General features: G+C 40.0%; 1 protein-coding gene across 6 annotated transcripts in view; it reads left to right on the forward strand.

The window, feature by feature from the left end:
• Positions 1–25,330, forward strand: part of ATP2B2 (ATPase plasma membrane Ca2+ transporting 2) — a 563,074-nt gene that overhangs the window by 16,371 nt on the left and 521,373 nt on the right. For all 6 annotated transcript variants that reach the window (XM_039480788.1, XM_039480783.1, XM_039480784.1 and 3 more), the window contains exon 2: positions 13,603–13,646. The gene's annotated coding sequence lies outside the window, so the exon portion shown is untranslated. The remainder of the gene's footprint in view (positions 1–13,602; positions 13,647–25,330) is intronic.

Genomic DNA, 25,330 nt, shown 5'->3' on the forward strand with positions numbered 1-25,330 from the left:
ATGTCACTCCCCCCACCAAACTGTTCATATTCTTTTTTTGGCACATAATTGATAACAGGTTTTGACTTAGTGTGAAGAGACATGTGGTGTGAATGTGTCCATGCTGTCACAGTGGAAGCACTCCTTATATTAGATAGATGGCACTAGGAAGCAGCATGCAAATTGCCCATCTAAATCCCTTTTTAGTTTTCATTTAGCCCAAGAAAAACTGACCTACCACACTGTTAACTGGCAGAATGCCAATTTAACACACAGGCATAAGTATAGGTAGCCAAGAAACCTTGTGCATGCATCAAAAGTTGAGGACTCGATTCCCAGCTTAGAATGTTTGAAGCAGCACTTTTTCAGCCCTGGATTTTCATTTTTAGGATTAAGAAAATGTGCTGTTTAGATGAAAAAGGGACTTGTTCTACAAATCCTAAACTAGCTTCTGAGAGTGCATAAGGGTGAGTCTCTGCTCTTTTGAATTAGCCCCTTGTGCTGTGTTTGGTATGCATCTTCCAATAGGGTAGGAATATTATGTAAGATAGTTGAACTGGTGGTCCACTGGAGGAAGAAACATTTATGTTGAATACAGCCTTAAAGATTTATGGAACCAGGTTGTAGTAGTTGTTGTTATCCTGAGAACTCTTTTTTACCAGATAATATTCTAGAGCTAAAGATATGCTTTTATAAAAGGAATTGCTAATAAATAACTCCTGATATTTGTGTTTGTATGGGAGCATTTTATGAAATGCTGGTAAAAATGAACAAAGAAGGAGTTTGTTTATGGACTGGATTATTTTTATATTCTTTTAAATAGTTGGAGTTGTGCTACAAATCTGGATCCAGTCAGTACAGTTGTTTGCAATTAAGTAAAGTATTTATAAAACACTAATACAATGTACATGCCAAAATTTGGTGGTGATGAAGATCGTGGCTGGCTTTCAAACTACCCATTGTTCTTGACACCAGAAATAATTTCAGAAAGATAGTGATTAGAACTTTTAGAATGCAAATAATCTCTAATAAAGATCAGACACTACTTTGAATTCTGTGATTTTAATTCCAGCAATCAAATGAAATCATGCATGTCTGTTTCACTTTTTAATGATTCCTTCCAGTATTGTAAAAGATGGTCCTTGCATGAGACAGATAATACAGAGACAATGTTTTAAGTCACTAACCCTGCTAATAACACTTCTTTATAAACCTGTGCAGAGATGCCTGGTTTTGGTTTATAAAGGTGTCAACATATTGAAATAATCTGCATTTGTTATACAATATGGATACTTTAAAATTCCATAACAGTTAACTTGCATTAAACATAAAACAGTGTATTGAATAAAGTGCTTACATAAACAAGTGTGTGTTTGACTGATATATGCTGTATGTGTGACCTAGGCAACAAATGCGTTGGGGTATCTTCAATGAAGAGAATAAGTGTACAAAATAATGGAATTGGTTTCCTAAAATTTGATACAATTCAGGAAATCAATAATCTTATTTGTCAGATATTTTCCAAACAAATGTGAACAAACCAAATTTAACTTTGTGTCCCATTGTTTATAAAGTTGATAGGGAATTTGCTGTAAGGACAGAGTTGTTACAGATGGATTAATTAACAGTCTGACTCATGATGAAGTTGATGCAGCATTTTAAAAAAAGTAAATTACAGCTTGTGATTGAACAGAGACACTCTTGCAGTCTGAATCAGTTATGAATACTGAGAAATTACTAAATGGATTTCTGACAATTTGATTAGCAGCACATGGAGTGAAGAGGCTTTATTAGAATTACCAATGAGCCTCGGAGGGAAGTGAGTTCAGAACTTGCATGATCAGGCCTCCAGACAGCTTATTTTTACCATTGTTTTCCTAATGTTATAATTTAACCTGTAAAGGAAGTTGTATCTGGTGGTTTATATCTTCACTACTAGTTTATTGTAACTACCCTGCCCTCTCCCCCACAAGTTTGTTTAATTTTCGGGTAATGCTACAGTTTGCAGTAGAAAGACAATGAAATAGTTAATCATTCCTTTGTCTCCACCATTTTGCTCATTGATACTCATAGCAATGCTTCTGCAAACAGTGAATAGCAGAAACTCAGCAAATTATGTATTTTTAAAAAACGTTGTAATACACAACTGCTTCAGGCATCTTCCTTTCAATGTCAGAACTCTAGTTCCCTTGTAACATCATCTGTTTGACAAGTATCCAGTTGCACCTACAGCACTCTTTAATCAATAAATATAGTAGTTATTTGACTTTACACTCTATTATATACTCCTTTACCTTGACCTTATTGGGAGGCAGAAAATGTGTCTGGTGCCTAATCATCTGGCAGTAGTGGTGGTGGTTCATACTGGGGGGTGGGGGTGGGTGAGAAGGGGTAGAATTATGATGGTAGAATAGGCATATGCTAACTCTTCATTTTTTCATAGGGTACTAATTTTCCCCAAGCTTCACCAGTTGGAAGGTTTGAATTACTGCTGTTTAGAACTAACTATGTAAGATGACCTTAGTTTCAAAATAGAGACCCTTTTGTGGCAAAAAATATTTTAAGGAACCCTTGGGAAAGGTAAAAGTGCATTTATCAAAGAGCTTTCAAGTGTTCACATTCTGGCTCCTTTTTTTTATCTGCTCTGGCTGCATTAGAAAGATTCATCTGGGCAGTGGAACAGATCAAAGAGATACTGAGCTCTGTATCTTCTTCTGTGTCCCTTGCTTCTTTCTACTGTATGGTTCTGGCAGCCACAGATGGAAGAGATGGAAGTATTGCTCTGTATTGTCTTCCTGTCTCTTCACATCCTCTGCTCATCCAGAGTAGGCATTTTGCACAGAAGGTGGTTAGTTGATTTGTAGCAGAGAAGGGTATGTCTACACCGCAATTAGATACCTGCGGCTGGCTTATGCCAGCTGACTCGGGCTTGAGGGGCTTGGGCTAAGGGGCTTTTTTAATTGCAGTGTAGGCATCTGGGCACGGGCTGGAGCCTGGACTCTGGGGCCCTGCAAGGTTGGAGGATCCTAAAGCTTGGGTTGTTGAGCCCAAACATCTACACTGCAATTAAACAGCCCCTTAGCTTGAACCCTGGGAGCCTGAATCAGCTAGGATGGGCTAGTCACGACTTTTATTTGCAGTGTGAACATACTCTAAAGGCGCCAACTAAGGATCAGAGCTGCGTTGAGTTAAACTTAGTACGCACATGTAATAAAGAAATAGTTACTGGCCCAAAGAGCTTAGCAATCTAAGACAAACTAGACTGGATCATCAACCTACTGGACTTCATATTGTACTGTTATCACCTGGCAACTTATGACAAACTTTGGCTTTGAACAGTTATCAGTGTGCACGCTCTGTAATTACTTCTTGTATCATCATAACAAGGCATCTGGAACAAATGTTTTGTAGTTTAAAAACAGGAATGTTGTCATTGATTAAATGAAAAACCAGGACATTTCAAATGTCCTAAAACTAGTTCTCAAGATACCATATAAACAAGTCAGGACTGTCCAGTAGGACTAGGAGTGCGGTTTCTATACACTTAATGATGATTCTTATTCTAAACAACGTGAAGTAACAGTTTTATGATTTACTATCATTCCAAAAGTTACCAATACAACTTACTTCCATATATACAGAGCACTAGTGATAGAAGGTAACTTCTAGGGCAGGAAGTAGTAGCTACCCACTGATCTTCAACATCTAAGTAGAGCAGCAGAACTTATATTTTTATTCTCTCATCTCTGCTTATCTTTGTTAAATAAAATGTCAAAACAAACCCACCAAATTAGTCACAATAGCAACAATACTTCCCAAACTAAACCATGGGCCCCCATTACGATGTCCAACTCCTCTGTTTTTTTCTCGGCCATTGCAAGCAACTGAATGATTGCACCAATAGTTCAAACTCAAGTTTCAGGTGAGTCATCCTATGTCTGAAAACAGGCTGACCAATGACTCTGCCATAGGTAATCTAAAACTGTTGCATTAACAACTGCCAGGGTCTCAAAGAAAACAAGTGGTTAATGTCTGTCCTTCTTTAGATGCACTAGTGTCTGAAAGAGTCCTAAAGCCAATTGTATGTATGTCTGCCCAGGCTACAGTGGAACTTGCAGTTTTGAGGCCAACAGATTCTGAAATACAGATTTTAAAGGAGCAGAATAATAAAGTCTTCCATAGTCTCCTCTGATACAGTGCAGTCTTCCTGGAGGCAGCCTTTATCTACTATGTGCTTCCCTGGTAGGTTATCTCTGACATACAATTTACCATGAAATACCCTCCACTGTATATTGAAGGGAACTCTGTTCTTTCAAAGGTACAACAATGCCCCACTGAGACAGTCTTCTGGACAATTCAGTACTGGGAAATGGCATTCTGAAAAATATTTCTGAAGGACCCTGTGATATAGCACAGTCCTAAACTCTGAGCCACCATGCTCTAACCCTCCTGATCCAGGGCTTGAGTATAATATAACCAGTGCAGTGCTTGCAACCCTTTTTGTCCTTAAGAACAAGATGAGAAGCCTGGAATTTGATCCTGGATCTCATCCTTGTCTCTAATGATGCCTAAACACTAAGGTTATAGGCATATGTTTTCCTTCTTGAAAGTTTAATAGTGGTTGGGGCATTTCAGACAGACTATGGTGTCATGTTCACCATTTCCCCCTCCCCCCGCAAGCATTTCTCAGCAGTGCCAGCTCCTATTTTGGGATATATCTCCTCTAAGACACAACTGTTCTTCAGAACAACCCCCTTGACTGATCTAATAGAACAAGGAAACTTGGCATTCACAGCTTTTCCAGTTTGTCACCTGATGAGAGATGACAGTAGATGTACCATAGCCACTGAGAGGCTGTGCAGGCTGTCTTTTTGACGTATTGAGCTAACAGAGAGGCATTCAATTTTATTTTGGAATAATATAATTACTAGTACTGAAATCCTGGTTTATCAGAAGGATGAGATGGAGTTCAAATTGCAGATAAACTATAACAATCTTTATGTAAAATATTTAAAAGAGCATTAAAGGTTTATACCCTTATAAAATATAAATAATAAAACCATCTCAAAAGTACGGTTCCTCTCTTTCTGGCCATCAGCCTCCAAGCATCAGTGTTGGTTGTGTTGCCTAATGCATTCCCTGGCCTCCAGCTGTCATAACTTCACCACCAGCTTGAATGGCAGAATGCATCGTTTCTGTGGGATTGCTACTTTTTGAAGTGGCTGGCAGCTCTGAGGCTGAATACAATGCAGGCTAGACAGTCTGCTTCAGAGACCTTTTGTTTTGCTCTGCTACTCACCTGGTGTCAAGTTTGTTCCATTCAGTGAGCAATAGTTGGGTCCAAACTTGGGTCTCTCACAGGACCATTCAAAGTACAGTAATTCAGCTACCAGCTTGAATTACTTGCTAGCCTATTCTAGTAAAGCTGTTTCTCCACCCATCATGTGTAAAATTTGCGGATGATAGTGCAACTTGTACAAGAATGGTGTCACAGTTACATGGTAGGACTGCACCTTAAGTCCCTTTCAAGTTACTCTTGGTGGAATTCTGCACTTAAAAATTCTGCACATAAAATTTGAAAATTCTGCGTATTTTTTTGTCAAAATAACATCATACCAGTTTCAATAACTTTGGTAATTTATTTCAAAATACGTGTCAACAAGTATGTCTGTAACAAAAAAGATTCAGGAAATGTTTTTTGACAAATAGATTCCTGACGAGGCCTATTAATACAAAACTTTTGGTCATAATTCATTTAAACTACAATATAGAAACCTATTTCTTGCACCCCTCAGAAGCCATGCAAAGGCTTAGAGGAGTTGGGTAACAGACAAGTTGAGGGAGAGAGAAGTAATTTCTGGGGAGAAGCCTGGGAGTGAACCTGCAGGGTTGTTGGGTGTAGGTGGGAGAAGTATGGAACAGGTGGTGGTGGTGGGGTGTTTTTTTTTTTTTGGGTGGGTGGGTGTGGAGGGATTGTTAGGGAGTTGGGGAATCTCCCTCATGCAGACCCTGGCTGACCGCAGCCTCTCTCATTCAGTCAGGCTGAGGCACATCTGCCTTTGTCTCCATGTGTCTCTACACCTCCATTCAGCCAAGCATATCTGCCCGTGTTCCCATGTAGCCCTGCACCCCCACTCCCATTCAGCCACTGGCTCAATGTTGTGACCCTCCCTTGCAGCCCTGTGCACCTTGCCCTATCTGTCGTGTCTCTTCCCCTCCCCCAACATATCCCATGCTGCCTCACCTGTCCCTGTGGGCAGGGCACTGTGAAGAAGGTAGCCTCTATTCCCTTCCTCTTTGGCTGCTTTGGCCCATGAGCCAGCTGCTCTCTCTTCCTGCACATCGGCCCTGGTGGGTGAAAGGTGTAATTGCAGCTTTCCTTTGCCTCCCTATCAGAATCAATTGTGTGTAGAAATCTGCGGGGGACATGAATTATGCACTTGTGCAGTGGTGCAGAATTCCCCCAAGAATATCAAGTTCACCCTCTTAGGTGACAGGCCTGGCTTCCTGTACCTCACTATGGATGGAAACAGGTGACATGACCATTCTGGGACAGGGTCTCTGGGTGTCAGCCCTTCTGTGTCCCCAGGGTCTTAATTAGACAGATCCAATTTTACTTGGCACTTTGCAAGCCTTTTCATTCTGGGGACCTGTGATCAGTGAGTTGTTTTTGAGCTGCTTTAAGTCATCTTCAAAGCCAAGTATTATTTAGTCCTTCTCCCAAGGAGCAAAAAAAGGTAGAACAATAAAAGAACTTTGTGCTGGATTCTGACATGCATCTTAATCTTTCCTTGCCAGTTTTTGGTAAATTGTTGTCAGCCCAGATAACCCTCATCTGTGGCTGGGAGGGAACAGACTGTCCTGCTCCTGTCTCTTTGTATTCCCTAGCCAGTGTGACTGTGACAGTGTGACTGATCACTCACTCAACTTTCACCTTTTCTAGGCTTGGGGGCCCCCTAGTGTTGCCTTTGATCTCTATATTCTCAACTTTGGCAAAACATCTCTGTTCCCAGGAGCGGCCTCTTCATGACTATCAATTTGGCTATTGTGTTTGTTAGGATGTTATTTATCTAGGCCATTGTTTTACCTTTCCTGCTTCATTCCCCTAGCAACCCCTCTTGATTTAATTCCGTAACCAGTAACCTTTCACAATAAACACTCAGAGGCATCCACCATATTCATACAAGTAATACAGGTATTTCCCAGTTTGTCTCAAGGGACAAATTCTAACCTTGGATGAAGTGACTATTTTCCATTAGCTAACTTAGGCCTCATGTCACTAAAGGTAGAAACTGGCTCACAGTGTGTCTCTTTCCTTGCAAAGTAAGCTTCTAATTGTTCTGACTGATCTCTCTCCTTGCTTCACCTCCTTCTGCTCCCTGTCCCACTTTGGCAACCTTTGATAATGAAAACGTTACATTTGATTCCAAATCTGCAGGATTTTACAAAAAGAACTTTCAACAAATTCGATTTGTTTTATTTAAAAAAAAAATTGGCTTTACTTATTATATAGCATCAAGAGTGTGCTAAGCAATTGACAGATAATATGAAGAGAAGGTCATATAATCGTCTCGAGAGAGTGACTGACTAGAATATCTTTATATGCTGAAAAATGGTAATTTCTTCTACTGTCTGGTATTTAAGGTCTGGCTAAGAGCTGATATCAAATTTTGACTGAACGTTCATGTTTAGCATGAAGGTTGAAAAATGTAGTCAGCATATTTTGATAATGATTCTTTTGTGAACTTCAGGCATGTTCATACTTGGACTAAAAGTTATGTAACTAGAACACAATAATGGGAAATCCTGGCTATTGGATGCCGGATTGTGCATATTGAGTAGTGGAAAATACTACAAGTGGAAAGAACTCTGTCTAGGTGTTGGAATAACACTGTTGCTTGAAGCACACAACTAGAACATTTTAAACAGTTATTAAAGAATATTACCAGCTCTTATCACTGAAGTCATGCAGATAAATCAGTGATTCTGGCACAGCATATGTGAATGAGGTATTGTTACTAAAAATACACCTACTTAGTGACATTAATAAAATGCAGTTGGTTAGTGGACAGAAGCATACAATTCTAGCAGTGGGAAGTGTTTTCTGAGATGCGATGCAAAAATATATCAATGTCTAACTGCAGTATTAACAGAAAGTTAATGATGTTTACTTAAAAGAGAGCATTTTCAAGCAAAGATTGTTAATACATAATATTTTAATGGCTTACTTTTTATTTTAGTTTAACATTCACAAATGTGGGAAAATACAGGCAGCATCCTAGTTACTGCCAGGCAGTCAAAATATTATGTTAGTTTAGTTGTGATCAGGGTTAGTGTGATGTGGTACAGTGGAAGAATATGCACAATGTAGTAGATATAGGAAAGCACTAATATATAATTTCAGCATGTGCAGAAATTACATGTTTCTGTTGGAACAAAATCACACTAAAGCTGGAGTAACCAACCCTGGAGGGTGCCTTGGATTAGTTCATGTGGCACACAACCCTCTTAGTGTCCCCTACATCATCCTGTCTCTCCCTGCAGACATTACAAAGGGGTGTCACAACATGCCAATGATGCCTGGTCACAGTACCTGCCCTTTTGGATCCATTGGCGGCTGGTGTAAATTATAAGCACTTGTGTCTGCCTTTACACTTTGGAACCAGCCTGCTGCCCAGACCGCTCAAGGTAAGCGGCAGAGAGGTGAATGCACAAGGCATGTGTACCTCTTCCCCTCCTAAACTGTTCTGGGCACTCCTTGGCCAAAGCTGAGCATCAGAGCGCAGGTGAAATAGGGGTATAGTATCAATGTCAGCCATCCTTTTAACTTAATCAGCTTTTCTTGTCTTCATGCTCCATTCAAAAATCTTCTCTCTCCTCCTGAAAGTAGGCAATTTGTATGCTGAAGCATCTGTCTACAGAATCTCCGCTTCATATTGCATGGCTCTGCCAGATTTTTAGGATCATGAATAGGTGGGGATTCAAACCAACAACTTTAGAGTTCAGTCTTCAATTCTTATATCAAACTTTGATTCAGGGAGATGTAAATCCCTTCCCTAATAAAAAACATTCTTAAAATCAATATCCTTTGTTCTCCATAGCAAGCTATTAGATCACCATTAGCTACATAATTATTCATGTTTTCTGCCAAATGGTGTTAGGCATTTACAGGCATTCTGAACTTCTGTTTCAATAAAGGTTTAAACAATTTAAGGGAACAACTGAAGCTTGAAGATTGTGATAGAAAAACTAGTTTCATAGAAAATTTGCTATCATGAGTGATTAGGTTTCTCAGATCAGTCCCTTTTATAGGGAATTTTATAGCAATATGTAATAATTCTAACAATTGTAATTTTCCAAAACACTAGAAATAGCAGATTGCAGCCTGAAGACTTACTGAACTGTTAGTCTTGGCTAAGCCTTTGAACCAAAGTAACATGTTTTAAAACTAACACTGATTATTTTGTGAGGTATAGCATTACAAGCATGGGCTGCGGTCTCATCAGATCTCTCAATTTTTAGTGGTATTGATTCTGAATAGAATCAAAGCAATTAGACGAAACTGTGTGTAGGTATTTATCCGGTCCTCATCACTAGTATTTGAGCACCTGTCCAGCATTTTTTGGACATATACTAGGTTTGTCAATTTAATTGCAGTTAACTCAAGAGATTAACTCAAAAATTAATCACTATTTAAAAATTAATCATGATTAATTGTAGTTTTAATCACACGGTTAAACAATAGAATAACAATTGAAATTTATTAAATCTTTTTGGATGTTTTTCTACATTTTCAAAAATATTTATTTCAATTACAACACAGAATTCAAAGTGTACAGGGCTCACTTTATATTTCATTACAAATATTTGCATTTTAAAAATGATAAAAGAAATAGTATTTTTCAATTCACCTCATACAAGTTCTCAGTTGAATCTCTTTATCGTGAAAGTGCCATTTACAAAGGTAGATTAAAAAAAAAAATTATTTTTGGCTACCGAACCCAAGCAAAATAATGTAAAACTTCAGAGCCTACAGCTCCACTCAGTCTTACTACTTGTTCAGCCAATCGCTAACACAAACAAGTTTGTTTACATTTACAGGAGATAATGCTTCCTTCTTATTTATGTTACCTGAAAGTGAGCACAGGCATTCACATGGCACAGTGGTAGCTGGCATTGCAAAGTATTTATGTGCCAGATATGCTAAACATTTGTATGCCCCTTCACGCTTTGGCCACCATTCCAGAAGACATGTTTCTATGCTGATGATGCTTGCTCAAAAAATAATGAGTTAATTAAATTTGTGACTTAACTCCTTGGGGGAGAATTGTGTGTCTCCTGCTCTGTTTTACCTGCATTCTGCTATATGTTTCATTTTATAGCAGTCTCGGAAGATGACCCAGCACGTGTTGTTCGTTTTAAGAACACTTTCACTGCAGATTTGACAAAATGGGAAGAAGGTACCAATGTGAAATTTCTAAAGATAGCTACAGCACTCGACCTGAGGTTTAAGAATCTGAAGTGCCTTCCAAAATCTGAGAGGGACGAGGTGTGGAGCATGCTTTCAGAAGTCTTAAAGAGCAACACTCTCTGATGTGGAAACTACAGAACCCGAACCACCAAAAATGAAAATCAACCTTCTGCTGGTGGCATCTGACTCAGATGATGAAAAAAAACATGCGTCAGTCCCACTGCTTTGGATTGTTATCAAGCAGAACCCATCATCAGCATGGATGCATGTTCTCTGGAATGGTGGTTGAAGCATGAAGGGACATTTGAATCTTTAGCGCATGTGGCACGTAAATATCTTGCCACACTGGCTACAACAGTGCCATGTGAATGCCTGTTTTCACTTTCAGGTGACATTCGAAACAAGAAGTGGGCAGCAAATGTAAACAAACATGTTTGTCTGAGCAATTGGCTGATCAAGAAGTAAGACTGAGTGGACTTGTTAACTCTAAAGTTTTACAATTTTATTTTTGAATTCAGTTATTTTTTGTACATAATTCTACATTTGTAAGTTCAACTTTCATGATAAAGAGATTGCCCTACAGTATGTGTATGAGGTGAATTGAAAAATACTATTTCTTTTGTTTTTTAAAGTGCAAATAGTTGTAATAAAAATAAATACAAAGTGAGCACTGTACACTTTGTATTCTGTGTTGTAATTGAAATCAATATATTTGAAAACGTAGAAAACATCAAAAATATTTAAATAATATTCTATTGTTTAACAGTGATATTAATTGCAATTAATTTTTTAATTGCTTGGCAACCCTAATTTATACACACAACCAGTGGCAGATTAGCCACTGAGCCAATGGGGCCCCTACCACAGGGCCCTGGAGAAATGAGCACCTCAACATCCCAACCTGGCTCCCTGGCAGGAGTGGCCAGGCAGGGATGAGGGGGTGGAGCAAGCCCCCTGTGCCCTGACCCCATTTCCCTGGAAGCACCACCAGGGGGCGGACTGCAGGGGGGAGGGGAGGGGAAGGGTACCCCACTTGCTCTGGCCCAGGGCCCCACAAATCCATAATCCACCTCTGCTTGATAAAGCATCCTTGTAAGATATGGGGGAGTATTTTACAGATCGAGAACTGACACGAAGATTAAGTGGTTTACACAAATCTGTGATAGCAAATACACCCATGTGTCCCTATCCTGTGGCTTGACCACAAGACAATCCTTCCTCTCTTAGATAAGGACAAGAACTTTATTTTCACATGCTGTAAAGTGGTAATCACAACTGTGGTTTTATACAATATAATCATGAGTCCATTTCCCTGAAGACTGAAGATTTTTCACTGTAGTATATTTTCTAGGATTTTGTCCAGTCACGTTTTAAGTCAAATATGATGATGGTTCCATTATTGCTTTTGGGAGTTCATTCCACAGAATAATACCTCTCAGTGTTTGAGAAGTTTTGATATTCAGTCAATTTTTCCTAGTTTCCTCCATCCATCACACTAAATTCCTTTCCTTCCTTGGTGTTAAGACCCTTCACATATTTGTAGGCCAATGTCATATCTGTGAGTTACTAATTGCTTAGCCATGGTATACATTTAAATTGTTAATCCTTCCTTGTAAATCAGTTCTCCCAGCACCATTATTGGTTTTGGTCTTCTCTGGATCTATCTGTAACTTGCCTATTTGTCTGTAATGTGTTGCCTAGAATAGAATGCAGTATTCCAGGTATTGGTTGCATTGCAATTATGTGGAGAATAATTGTCCTATCTCTGCTACTCTGAAACCTGTCCTATCTCTGGGCTGCATATAAATTACAAAGTTGCATAGCTCTTCCCTCCCCTCCCGCCCCCAGCCATACTTACATCCCTCTGGGACGGGAAACTTCTAAGGGATAGACAGGAGGTGGTGTTGAAGATTCAATGTTGGCATCTTTACTACTTAGTCATTGGTGAAACTATGCCCCAATGAGGCATTAGAAACTTGGAAAGCCTGTACTGCTGGAAATGCCATCTTTTGGATGGGATGTAAAAGAGATCCTGACCACTTGTGGTAATTAGATCCTATGCATTTTCAGGAAGCATGATAGCCTTGGTCTTGTAACCAAATCCTAATTTGGCTAATTACATACTGCCCTCCTAAATTAACCCTGATGTTTAAATTGGATATGTTGTTAGTTTTTAATTCCTGGGCTAAACAGATGCACAGGGTTCAAACAGTGAATAGTAAATAGTAGATTACACCCAAGAAGGGTTTGCATTTTGGTTGTGAATAAAGTAATTAATCAATTTTGTAAACCTGCTTTATATTTCTAAAGTGCTTTGGGAATGTAGGAGAGAAGTTGGTATTGAAGTTATTTTATTCATTATGCCAAGATTTCTGAGATTGTCAGATGGCTGTCATTGATATGTAGCAATGCATAAACTTGTACCAAAATATTCAGAATGGCTAATGTTTAGATTTTACGTTTAATAAGACCGTTTATGCCACTCAAATGTTATCTTGACAAATATTAATTTGAATTTTGTCCTCATTTATTTAAAATACTTAATCACTTCCAATAGGTGTTGAAATAGATACTACACATTTTGCGAATCCAAAGTGTCAAATCCTGAAACTGTTTATCTTCGTGATTTCTCTTGATAGCAATTGCTAGAAGAGCTCTTTTCTTCATCTTCTCCAAAAGCCATTGTGATCTATTACTCTGAATAATGTGCATATTTATTTTTGTCCTTTTTGATTCAATATATTTGTTTCTGAGCAAAACTGAGTGTCTGCTTATTTCTAGGCTCATTTTAATGCTTTTAGCTCTGCACTTTACCAGAGAACAATTATGAATTGCAACATATTATTGACAACATGGACCCACATTTCTAAATGTTTTGATTTTGGCAATTGTTATAACTACATAGTTTTTCATGCTACAGTTATACTGAAATTAGTGTTTTTTTCAGACTCACTTTCAGGTGTGTAGAGTAGGAAAATAATAATAAAAACATGCTTATTTCTAGTAGTTATGGAATAGAACAAATGAGAACAAATAAAGCTGGGCATTCTTAAATGGCTGGGCTGGATTTCCTTGGGTCTTAAATTCAATTTGCTCAGTCAATAATTTGCATCTCCAAAGATTAAGACTCGTTCAATTTTTTTTCCATTTAGTGCCTGCACGCTGTTGCATGAGACTGAAATCAGGCATATTCAAGGTAAGTCTTTCATTTCCTCTGTTTTAGTTATTTGTGATACAATCGTATGTGTGTGTTCTAGTTTGTGAGTGTATCATTTGAAACCACCCAGGAAACGTACTGGGAAAATGCTTTTCCAGATTAATCCACCCAATTAAAGCCATGTTTCTAGTTTAGTACAGTAAAACCTGAGAGTCTCTGGATTAAGTTTAGAAGTGTGAGCAACAAGGGTGATCTCGTGGTGGGAGTCTGCTGTAGACCACCAGACCAGGGGTGTGAGGTGGACGGGGCTTTCTTCCGGCAACTAACAGAAGTTACTAGATCACAGGCCCTGGTTCTCATGGGAGACTTCAATCACCCTGATATCTGCGGGGAGAGCAATACAGTGGTGCACAGACAATCCAGGAAGTTTTTGGAAAGTGTAGGGGACAATTTCCTGGTGCAAGTACTGGAGGAACCAACTAGGGGCAGAACTCTTCTAGACCTGCTGCTCACAAACAGGGAAGAACTAATAGGAGAAGCAAAAGTGGATGGGAACCTGGGAGGCAGTGACCATGAGATGGTTGAGTTCAGGATCCTGACACAAGGAAGAAAGGAGAGCAGCAGGATACAGACCCTGGACTTCAGAAAAGCAGACTTTGACTCCCTTAGGGAACTGATGGGCAGGATCCCCTGGGAGAATAACATGAGGGGGAATGGAGTCCAGGAGAGCTGGCTGTATTTTAAAGAATCCTTATTGAGGTTGCAGGAACAAACCATCTCGATGTGTAGAAAGAATAGTAAATATGGCAGGCGACTAGCTTGGCTTAACAGTGAAATCCTTGTTGATCCTAAACACAAAAAAGAAGCTTACAAGAAGTGGAACATTGGACAAATGACCAGGGAGGAGTATTACAAATATTGCTCAGGCATGCAGGAGTGAAATCAGGAAGGCCAAATCAAACTTGAAGTTGCAGCTAGCAAGAGAAGTTAAGAGTAATAAGAAGGGTTTCTTCAGGTATGTTAGCAACAAGAAGGTGGTCAAGGAAAGTGTGGGCTCCTTACTGAATGAGCCCACCTAGTGACAGAGGATGTGAAAAAAGCTAATGTACTCAATGCTTTTTTTTGCCTCTGTCTTCATGGACAAGGTCAGCTCCCAGACTACTGCACTGGGCAGCACAGCATGGGGAAGAGGTGAGCAGCCCTCTGGAGAAAGAAGTGGTTCAGGACTATTTAGAAAAGCTGGATGAGCACAAGTCCATGGGGCCGGATGCACTGCATCTGAGGGTGCTAAAGGAGTTGGCGAATGTGATTGCAGAGCCATTGGCCATTATCTTTGAAAACTCATGGTGATCAGGGGAGATCCCGGATGACTGGGAAAAGGCTAACATAGTGCCCATCTTTAAAAAAGGGAAGAAGGAGGGTGCGGGGATGAGCCTCACCTCAGTCCCTGGAAAAATCATAGAGCAGGTCCTCAAGGAATCAATTCTGAAGCATATAGAGGAGAGGAAAGTGTTCAAGAACAGTCAACATGGATTCACCAAGAGCAAGTCATGCCTGACTAACCTAATTGCCTTCTATGATGAGATAACTTGCTCTGTGGATGAGGGGAAAGCAGTGGATGTGTTATTCCTTGACTTTAGCAAAGCTTTTGATAGGTCTCCCACAGTATTCTTGCTGGCAAGTTGAAGTAGTATGGGCTGGATGAATGGGCTATAAGGTGGATAGAAAATATTGGAAAGAGTCCTGCAGAGGGCAACAGAAATGATTAGGGGGCTGGAGCACATGATTTATGAGGAGAGGGTGAGGGAACTGGGATTGTTTAGTCTGAAGAAGAGAAGACTGAGAGGGGGATTGGATAGCTGCTTTCAACTACCTGAAAGGGGGTTCCAAAGAGGACTGTTCTCAGTGATAGCAGATGACAGAACAAGGAGTAATGGTCTCAAGTTGCAGTGGGGGAAGTTTAGGGTGGATATTAGGAAAAACTTTTTCACTAGGAGGGTGGTGAAGCACTGGAATGAGTTACATAGGAAGGTGATGGAATCTCCTTCCTTAGAGGTTTTTAAAGTCAGGCTTGACAAAGGCCTGGCTGGGATGATTTAGTTGGGGATTGGTCCTTCTTTGAGCAGGGGGTTGGACTAGATGACCTCCTGAGGTCCCTTCCAACCCTGATATTCTATAATTCTGTGAAAACCACTACAATGTCCACTGTAGCATTACTTTTTGAATATCCTACTCAGAATGCATATCTGTTTGATACTGAGGTCAGAGGTGTTTTTACCTTTGGTCTCATTATTTTAATTTAATGTTTTTTATGAAATGTGTTGGATTACCAGCTCTGTAGACTGAAGCCTTTTTATTTAGGCAGCAAGCTTATGGGCAGTGACATGCATGCACTTACTTGTTGGGACAAGTACCATCTCTTTTTTTGGTTTTGTCCCCCCCCAACTCCCAGTGCCTATCAGAATAGGACCCTCACCCATGACTGGGGCCCCCACATGTGGTTACTTGTATTATCCATTAACAACAACAACAAAAGCACTGCAAGTTGCCCCACCAGTGTGTTTCTACCTTGTGCAGGGACCATCTATAGAAGTGAAGTGATACTGTAGGTCAGTCTCCATGGCTGTTGAGTCCTTGGATCTTCTGATCAGAAAACCAACAAGGTGTTTACTAAAGTAGAGTCTTGTCTAATAGAAATACTCAGAGACCACCAACTCATTTCTTACAGGCAACAACAACAAAATTAAACTGTAACTACTTTCTTTCATCATCAACCTGGGCTTCAGTGACAGTGAAAGGTTTTGTATCTTGGAAGGAATCCCTGTGGCTGATTGTAATATACTGACATAATGTTTATGCTGAATGGTTTCCAGGGTACGTCCTGTACATATATGCAAATTGTATATGATGGGTAAAGGCACTTACTTGTAAATCCACAGCTGTGGATTTCTCCCCTACTGTCTCTTACTTTCTATTATGAATAGATTAAATCCTTGCATTGTTCATGCAGGTTGGTTTCTCTCTCTCTTTTTTTTTTTTTTTTTAATCCCCTTTGTGATGAGTTCACTCTTGTCAGCCAAGGATAGTGACACAAGCTATGTTAGTCAAAGACCTCTATCTCTTAGGCTCAGGGTCAGTAAACAGCTTTCCCTGGCTGATGGGATTAGAGTTGTCAGGGAAGAATTTAAGTTTTTAGGACCATGATCTTTTAATCTTCTTTGGTTCACTTAAATTAACTCAGCCATTGAAAATCCAAGCCCTCATTAGGCTGTCTAGGTAATCAATGGGCATGTTCACTGAAGTTCCTTGATGTCATTTCCCAGTGCCACTTACTATTATTAAAGATAGTAGAAAGTTTCACGGGCAAACCAAATTTCTCAGTTTCCCAGGTTTGTCTTTTGTATTTTTTTTCTAATTCTAGAAATGGCAGTCCCGTTTCAGATTATCTGTGAGCTGTTCCATTGTCTGAACAACCTGTATTCAGATGATGTTGGGAGAGGGTGGAAGGGACTCTCTTTCTTCTAAAATTCTGGCAAGATGCACCTGGCTATTGGAAGGTGCATGAGCAATTTTGTAGTATTCTATAATAGATCTAATTTATCTGTGAGCCCAAGAAACACAATAAATGGATCTGTTCGTAATTTCAATTTTAAAATACTGAACATCCCCACCAAATATGACTAATGGTACTGTTCATTTCAGACTCTTTCCCAGCTGCTATCCAATGCAAGCTTTATAGATTTTATTTTAAAAGGAGTCACTGGAATAGCAGAGCCATAGAATTTTTGTCATCAACTGCTAAAGCTTGTCTGGATCAGGCCTCAAGCATGAAATTCCTTACTTGAAATAGTTTTGCACAGGACAGAATAAAATAGTAGCAATCGCCAAGTTTTCTTCACTTTATTAATACAGATTATTATTATGGGTTGAGGCAAGTGAGCTGATTGTACTGCTGCCAGCCTTATTCATGGTTTTCCTTTATGTGTCATTATATCAGGGTTGGAATACAAAACCAAATAAACTAGATTATTACTCACTCCGAAACTCAAGGGCTAATTCATTTATGCTGCCAATTTGTCTGCAGTGGGTTTGAAAGGGAGAAAAATTATAATTAAAACAATAAATATTAGGAAAAAATACTTTATTGCTCAAAGGCATTTCCAGTCTTGAGAACTGGATTTCTGCACAGTCAGATCACAGTGACTATAACTACTTGCTTCACATTTCATTTAATAAAATAAGAAAGATGACCCAATATCTAAGGCTTAGACCAGTTGAGCTACTGGTATTAAACAGTAGCACCTTTTAGTTGATTTCCTCCCCCCCCACCCCCCATCCCCGCCTTGTATCTGTCACAGTGCAATTTTTGTGTGTTCTACATTTACAGCACACTGCAACTTATTAGTGGATCCACAAACCTGAATGGGTTGTTACATCAAGTATAAGTCATTGGTGAATAAAAACCTATACCTGTAAATATATGGATATTTTTTCATATCTTTTAAAATACGTCCAATATGTCCTTTTAAAAAATAAATAACTTAATCTGTTGACATGGCTCTAAAGAATGAGAATATTAACTGCATTTTGAAATTCTAATTTATTTTCAGATATTCATTGTTCTGCAAGCTGAGCACAGCATCATTACTCACTTTTTGAAGTATGACTTATCTGATTAATGTGGTTTGGAGATTGCTATTATTTTGTGTCATTTGTCTCCTTTTTATCTTGTGTAATGCAATTTTCAATAAGAGATACCCTTGAAGAGTTGACTGCAATGTATGTTACTGAGTTAGAGATGCAATAAAACATAAGAGAGTTGAAAAGTGATACATTAGGTCTATCTACTGATATGATCCTGGGGATCATTATTGTCCTCATGACTTGCCTCTACACTAGAAATGCTTCATATGGCCCGATGTATTTTTATAATTAACTTTTTCTGAGGTATGTATGTGAATAAGCATTATATAGTTGTCTAGAAACAGGGGTTTTTATGCAGGTCCAATGAAGGCAGTTGACAGCATATAAAATCAGACACATAGGATAACTAATATGATGTACCTTGAGTTTTCAAATTCTCTTCTTTGTATCATATTCTTCAAAGGAACACAACTGTATGAGATCCATGTTTCTGCTTATAAGAGGCATTTCACAAACTCTCTCCACTCATGGTGGAAAAAACGAAAATGGAAGAGAGAGGTTGTGATCTCTCATTGAGGAACCAGGAGAAAGAGAATGGGGAAGATAAAAGAAATGTATCTGAGAGAAGTTGATTTGTCCTTAAGCAGACTCATCACCCAACAAAACAGACATTTGTGTGTAGAGCTGACTGAACTTTTTCATTTTTTTAAATGAAAAATGGCCTTTAAAAACCATTAATAGAATTTTTAAAAAGTCCAATATTTCAGTGACACCTCCCCCAACCCCTGAAATCAAAAGTTTTGGCTCTTGCTTCCTTCTTCTTTTCCCCTCTTACATTTCTCCTTTTCCACCCCACACCCCATTTTTGTGGAAAAAATGTGACACATTCTTCATCTAGCTCTATTTGTTTGAATACAGTGCCAGAAGCTGTGCATGGACTGTCCCTATAAATGGCATCATTATAATTTAGACTTCAGCAAGATGAAAAATCTTTTACGGATATCAAAACAAATTAAACTGGGAAGCTAGTGGGATACTTCTCCACAGATTTTTTTTGTGGGGGTAAAATTTCAGAACCTTTCCAAATAGTGATCTGTTTAGAGGAGAACAGGTGGATCTGGGCACTCCAAGCTGGCACCCCTCTTCTCCTATCAGGAACTGATGATTCACCCACCAGAAGAAAGTCTGGGGGCCCAAGAAACCTCATATTCAGGCACCAGTCCCTAACTGGTTTCACTTCAGATTTTCATGTTCTCATTTTACCAGCCAAAGAGGAAAATCTGAGAGAGCAGGGCTTCTCCCATTCCAGGAACAGGCAGCTTGTCCTTTGATTTTACAGCAGCAGAGGAGTTGAGCTTTCTCTTGGTTTAACTTCTGCAACCCACAACAAAACAAGGTAAAATTTTGATACATAGTTAATCACTCTCTTTTCTGGACCGCACAATAGAAAGTATAATTGACATAAGTGTTTGTTTACTTTCCTCCCTAAAAAAACCTCCATAGTGGCACATGACCTTGAAAATATACCTTAGCTCAGTGTAAAACTTGCATGTTTCAGGGTTACCCAGGGTCACATCAAAACTAATAGCAAAGTCTGCAGACCAGCAAAATTTAAATGTCCAGACTCTTCACACAGATTCTGGCGATGACTTGTTTCTTTTCCCACATATAATATGCATGTATTTGTTTGTTTGTTTTTGGAAGACTTACCAAATTCTCAGCTGGTGTTCACTGGCATAGTTCCATTGATTTTAATGGAGTAAGGCAGTTTATAGCAGCTGAGGATTTGGCCTGGTATTCATAGAAAATCTTTAAATCTAAAAAAAGGAACACCAAGTTTCTAAACTAGTGGCTCCTACTTACACCCAACAAAAATTAACCCTTCCCATTGCTATTCAAAAACTATTGTCTGATATGCCGTCTTATTATTGTATAAGGTCTTTGAAGAGAAACTGTTTGGTGATGAGCAGGTAACAGGAATTAAAGTAGAAATATAGAAAGTTTAATTGATCTTCACTGAGTCAATATTGGAGTGTATTCAGAATTTGTTTAGGACAAAACAAGGCTCTTGAAAGTGTTTTCTTTAATAATAATAATGACATAATAAAAGTTCATGTGGCTTGATTTTGGCTCCAAGATGACTGTCAACCACAATACAATGTTGCTGGTGTTAATATTTTGTAAAGACATTTGAATGCATGACAGAGGCAAAGACTCTGTTACTGGAGCTAGTGAAAGAAAAAGTCAACGAGCATAACAGAACATGAAATATTCAAACAGATTTTGATATAATTTCCAGTATTTTGTTATCCTATATTGCTGCAACAAATGAATGAGTTATTGGCCCATTGCAGAATTACTATACATTTTCATTGCAAAAATGGCTACCTGTAAAAGTATTATGTAAAATATACTGGACCATATGGTCCCGCGCCCCTCGCCTTGGCTAACAGAGTGCAGAGGGGACCTTAAAATCCCAAACAGTGTAGAATGAGGGTGAGGGAGATAAACAGATGGAGATCAGTGTATCCCAACAGCATAAATGTCATTTTCTCCTGTGGTTTCTACATACAGTGCAACTACACTCCACACAACTGAGAGGTACGGGCAGGCAGTGTCAAGGGAAGAGCTGTTCCATGCATCATGTTCCCTGTGATCTTCTGTTACATGGGAAATTGTATGGCTACATTCAGTTTAAAGACAGATTAACCTCTTTGTAAAAACAAAAGTATTTGGTTGTGTTCTGCTTTTTTAAAAGACTTGAGAGAACTCTACCTTGTGCTTCAGCAAGAAGGGGATTATAATAATAATCCGTATTTAATTAGACCCAAGATCCCAGTTAAATATTCATGAGATAGTCACTGTCTGCAAATGTTCTTGAGAAGTAAGTTGTGTGAATATGAACAAAGGAAGATTGTGAATACTGTGAAAATGAATTCCATTTCTATTCAAATGAATGTTCATAAATACATATTCAGTATTATTCACCTGGACCCTTAGCCTGTAAATGATCAGGGTGGGGGCAAGTGGGGCAATTTGCCCCAGGCCCCGGGCACTGCAGGGGCCCCCATGAGAGTTTTTCGGGGGCCCTGGAGCAGGGTCCTTCACTCGCTCCAGGGGCCCCAGAAAACTCTTGTGGGGCCTGGGCCCGCCGAGCTTCTTCCGCTCCGGGTCTTCGACTTACCGCTGAAGCGGGGGCCCCCCACTGCCAAAGACCCCAGGCCCCCTGAATCCTCTGGGTGGCCCTGTAAATGATTGCCAAATGGCCCAAGTGTCACATTTTTTGGCTTCCTACATGATAGACCTTGTCCACAGTGAGTCTATAATGTGTCAGAAGCCAAATCCCAGTGTGGCTGCACTGAGGTAAGCAGCTAGTACAGGCAGGCAGAACTGTCAGAATGCAGGATTTGCATCAGTGTTGTATAACTTTTCTTGAAACTAGGGTTGACTGCTTGGTACATGTCTTATAGCATATTTGCCTGTCTTCTCTAGAAGTTTGCGTCAACACAGCTATACTGATGGCTGTGAATAGGGCAAGTTCCAGAATACACAAGGCCTATTGGTGTATCTTTTCTGGTCTCCTATTCAATTTTTTTTCCTTGCTGAACTATGACACTGACTGATTTAACGCCCATAAAATCTTTGGTTATTGTTACTATTCGGGGCTGAGGATAAAACTGTCTTTTCAATGTACTGCTCTGTACTGTATACACAGTGGACTGGCTGAACATGCAGTGTAATTCAAACAATAACTTGACATTTATCAGTGTAAGTATTTAATAGGGAGCTGTTCAGAAATGTCCTATTAAGGTGTCATCACAATTAGTCATCGGGATGTTACAAAAATGACAGTTAAGTAGTTTATTGTTTACTGGCAGTAAAGAAGCTTATTTGGCTAAAACTGCTAAGACCCACCTTAGCTGAACAATAGGACTGTTCTGCAATTGGCTACCTTGCCATAAAATATGAAGATGGGTTTTAGTTATGAATAAAATACATATTTTTACCATGACAGTGTTTTATCAAACTGTAAAAAGCTTTCTAAACTTTGCATTCTGTAAGTAAGACTAACTGTGTGCACTGGATAACTCAAATTCAGATGTGATGGGTTTCTTGGATTTTATTGTATAGTGGTTTTTAGTTAGGACTAGATTTGGTAGTCTGCACCCGCCCAGAATAAGGGCAGCACGTTGTTGTGCTGACCCTTGAGCTGACTGGAGGGAAACAGTCTCTCTCCACTGCTACAAGGCACAAATAGACTATGCTGGGTCTACACTCAGCACAACATATGCTCCCTGATGTGCTGTTGTAGTTCTGTTGCCAGGCTCTCTGTGTTGGTGTTTGTGGGTGCTAGGGCTCCCAACCCCTTACAGGTACTGTGGAGTCTGCTGCCCATTTAGTGCTGAAAGTGATGCACAGGAGTATTGTGCTATTCTGCAGTGCAGGCCACAATCTGGCCCTTGGTATAAGGAAGCCACACAGGCACCAAAAAGGCAATCTGCCCAGTTAGCAAAAGGAATGTATCACTTCTGTTTGTATAGAGAGATTCTGCAATGATATAATCTGTTAAAACCTTCTCAGGCTCAAGGCCAGAGTTCTTACTTGTGACTAAGCTTCTCTTGACTGACTTAATTTTTTTCAAATAATGAAGATCTGTATGATGATAAATATTTGTTTATATATTTAAGAAAAACAGAAATTCTTCTGATTTTGCCATCAAGTTAACTTGCCTTTAACTTGTCTGTAGCAACTAGCAATGATTTTCTTAGTTATACGCAAAGTTCTCACCACTGAAGGAAAATCAGACTCTTGGTGTCATGATCACAGGTCTTGAACCCAGGTTCGCAGGAGTGGCCATGCTCCAACTCTCCAGCTGGCAGCCTGCTCATGCTTGCTTGCTTGCTTGGGACCCATGAAGCCCAGTGCCAGTTTGAGGCTCCACCCCTGAGGTCCTATTGGCAGACTCTTAGAGTAGCTGATTGTCCCACTGTCCCCACTTAAGCCAGATGTAGGAACAGGAAGCTGTCTGAACAACTGGGCTGCATCCTGGCATCTTGAGCTGGTATGACTCCCAGCATCTGATTTGTGGTTCTGATCTCCATTTTGTCTCCTGTGTCAGACTACCACTGGTATCTTGACCCAGGTGACTCCTGATTCTGGTCTTGTGACTGTGGGCTCTGGCTCTGTTTACTAGGTGTGTCCACCCACAACTCAGCTGAGATGTTTGGTTTCATAAAGTGAAGCTGGTTTGGCTTTCAGCTAGAAACTTCTGCCTTTCACCTGAGAAAGAGAGGATTCTTACTGTAAAATTGTGCTTTGTAGGCAACAAACTGCTTTTCCTCCTGTGCTAGAGTGGCATGTCACTATAAACGTCCAAACTTGCCAGCTAGGGTGACCAGATGTTAAGGGGAAAATATTGGGACCACCACAGGGGGAGCGTTTGATTTTTTTTTTTACACTCACCCTCTGGGATTTCGGCGGCAATTCGGCAGAGAGCCTTTTAGTCGCGGACAGTCTTCGGCGGTATTTCAGCGGCGGGTGCTTCAGCAGCAGGTTTATTACCTGCCGCCGAAATACTGCTGAAGACTGTCCGCGACTGAAGGACTTTATGCCGAATTGCTGCCGAAGACCAGGAAAAAAAATATCGGGACAAATGGCGTCCTGACCGTAATCTGGTCGGGACGCGGGACATTTTGATCGGGACATCTGGTCACCCTATTGCCAGCTATTGGTTATAAGACCAAATTACCATGATGTTGATTGTGGAATAGCTGCTGTATTGCTGAACATTGCCTATGAAGATCATGCACATCTATTGCTTGGTTATTGTTGTCAGTTTTGAGATAATTGCGCCTCCGACTCCTCCGTCATCTGCTGCCGGGATGGCCCCTTAGGTCTCAGGCTTCCAGCTGTCACCTCTCTACAGGAAGGTCCCTCTCCCTCCAGACTGGGGATTTAGGTTTCCACTTTCCAAGAAAATCACTGTGATTATCCCAGCAGGTCTGATCTTACCTCAGCAGCTGCAGCTTTGCCCTCTTTCTCCAGGGATAATGGCTGTGGATTTACCAGTGACTAAGCAGCCTGCACAAACCAAAGTACGTTTATTTCAGGAGAAAGAGCATTACAGCAAAAATGTTATAAAACAATGAAAGGTCTAAATGCATATTAAGCTTACCAGAAGTCCACCCATCTTCCACTTGGATGTCTGGTCACTTGTCAATGTCCTCCTTAACACTTCCAGCAGAGTTGGCCGTTTTGGTAAAAGCTTCATGTCAGTTTGCAGATGAAGAACCCCCTTATTTGATTTAAGCTGAGTCTTTATACTAAAAGCCAGTCTTTATCCCCTTGGCCACTGGTTCCAATTACTTGGTCTGACCTTGTATATGCAAAAATTCCAGGTGAGTGGTCCTTTTTTGGAATTGTTTATCTGTTCCAGAATTTGCAGTAATCATCTCCCACAGATTATAGCTCCCTGGGGGAAGTTTGATAAACTTTCCCTTTGGAGTTAGAATACAATTTCTGGCTCACAAAGATGGAGATAGCATTTATAAAGTTGTTAGAATGGTCTGATATGCCTGTGTTCATCATATCCACACCTTGTGTCCCTGAAAAATTGACTCTCCCTGTTTTCAGGAGCATCTCTGTCAGTCTTACAAAAAACATGAATTGTCCCAATTTTCATAATCATTGCAGATTCTGGTACTGCAAGATGCACCCCTCTACCCCCAGCCAAATGGGCTGGTGACGCTGACATATGACATATGGCTATGCATACCCATACTTCAGGGCCAGCCCTCTCAACAAGTCTGTCATGTGATGCCATCCTGTCCTACCTCCTCTCAAGACCTCTCACTGAACCCTTTGTGCTCTCATTTCCCCCTACCCTATAACCTTCTACAGTTAGGCTATGAGAAGGACATGAGTAACTGAGCTGAGGAGGCAGGGTGCAGGGAACAGTTTGTAAAGTGGGGGTGCTGGGAGCCATTGAACCAAACTGTGAACCCTGTGTATGATGGGAATCACTTCAAGCCAGGAGGTGCAGCAACCCCCTGAATATTCCTACATGAGCAGGGAGGGTT

Source organism: Mauremys reevesii, linkage group 7 (genome assembly GCF_016161935.1).
Source record: "Mauremys reevesii isolate NIE-2019 linkage group 7, ASM1616193v1, whole genome shotgun sequence".
Lineage (NCBI taxonomy): Eukaryota > Metazoa > Chordata > Testudines > Geoemydidae > Mauremys > Mauremys reevesii.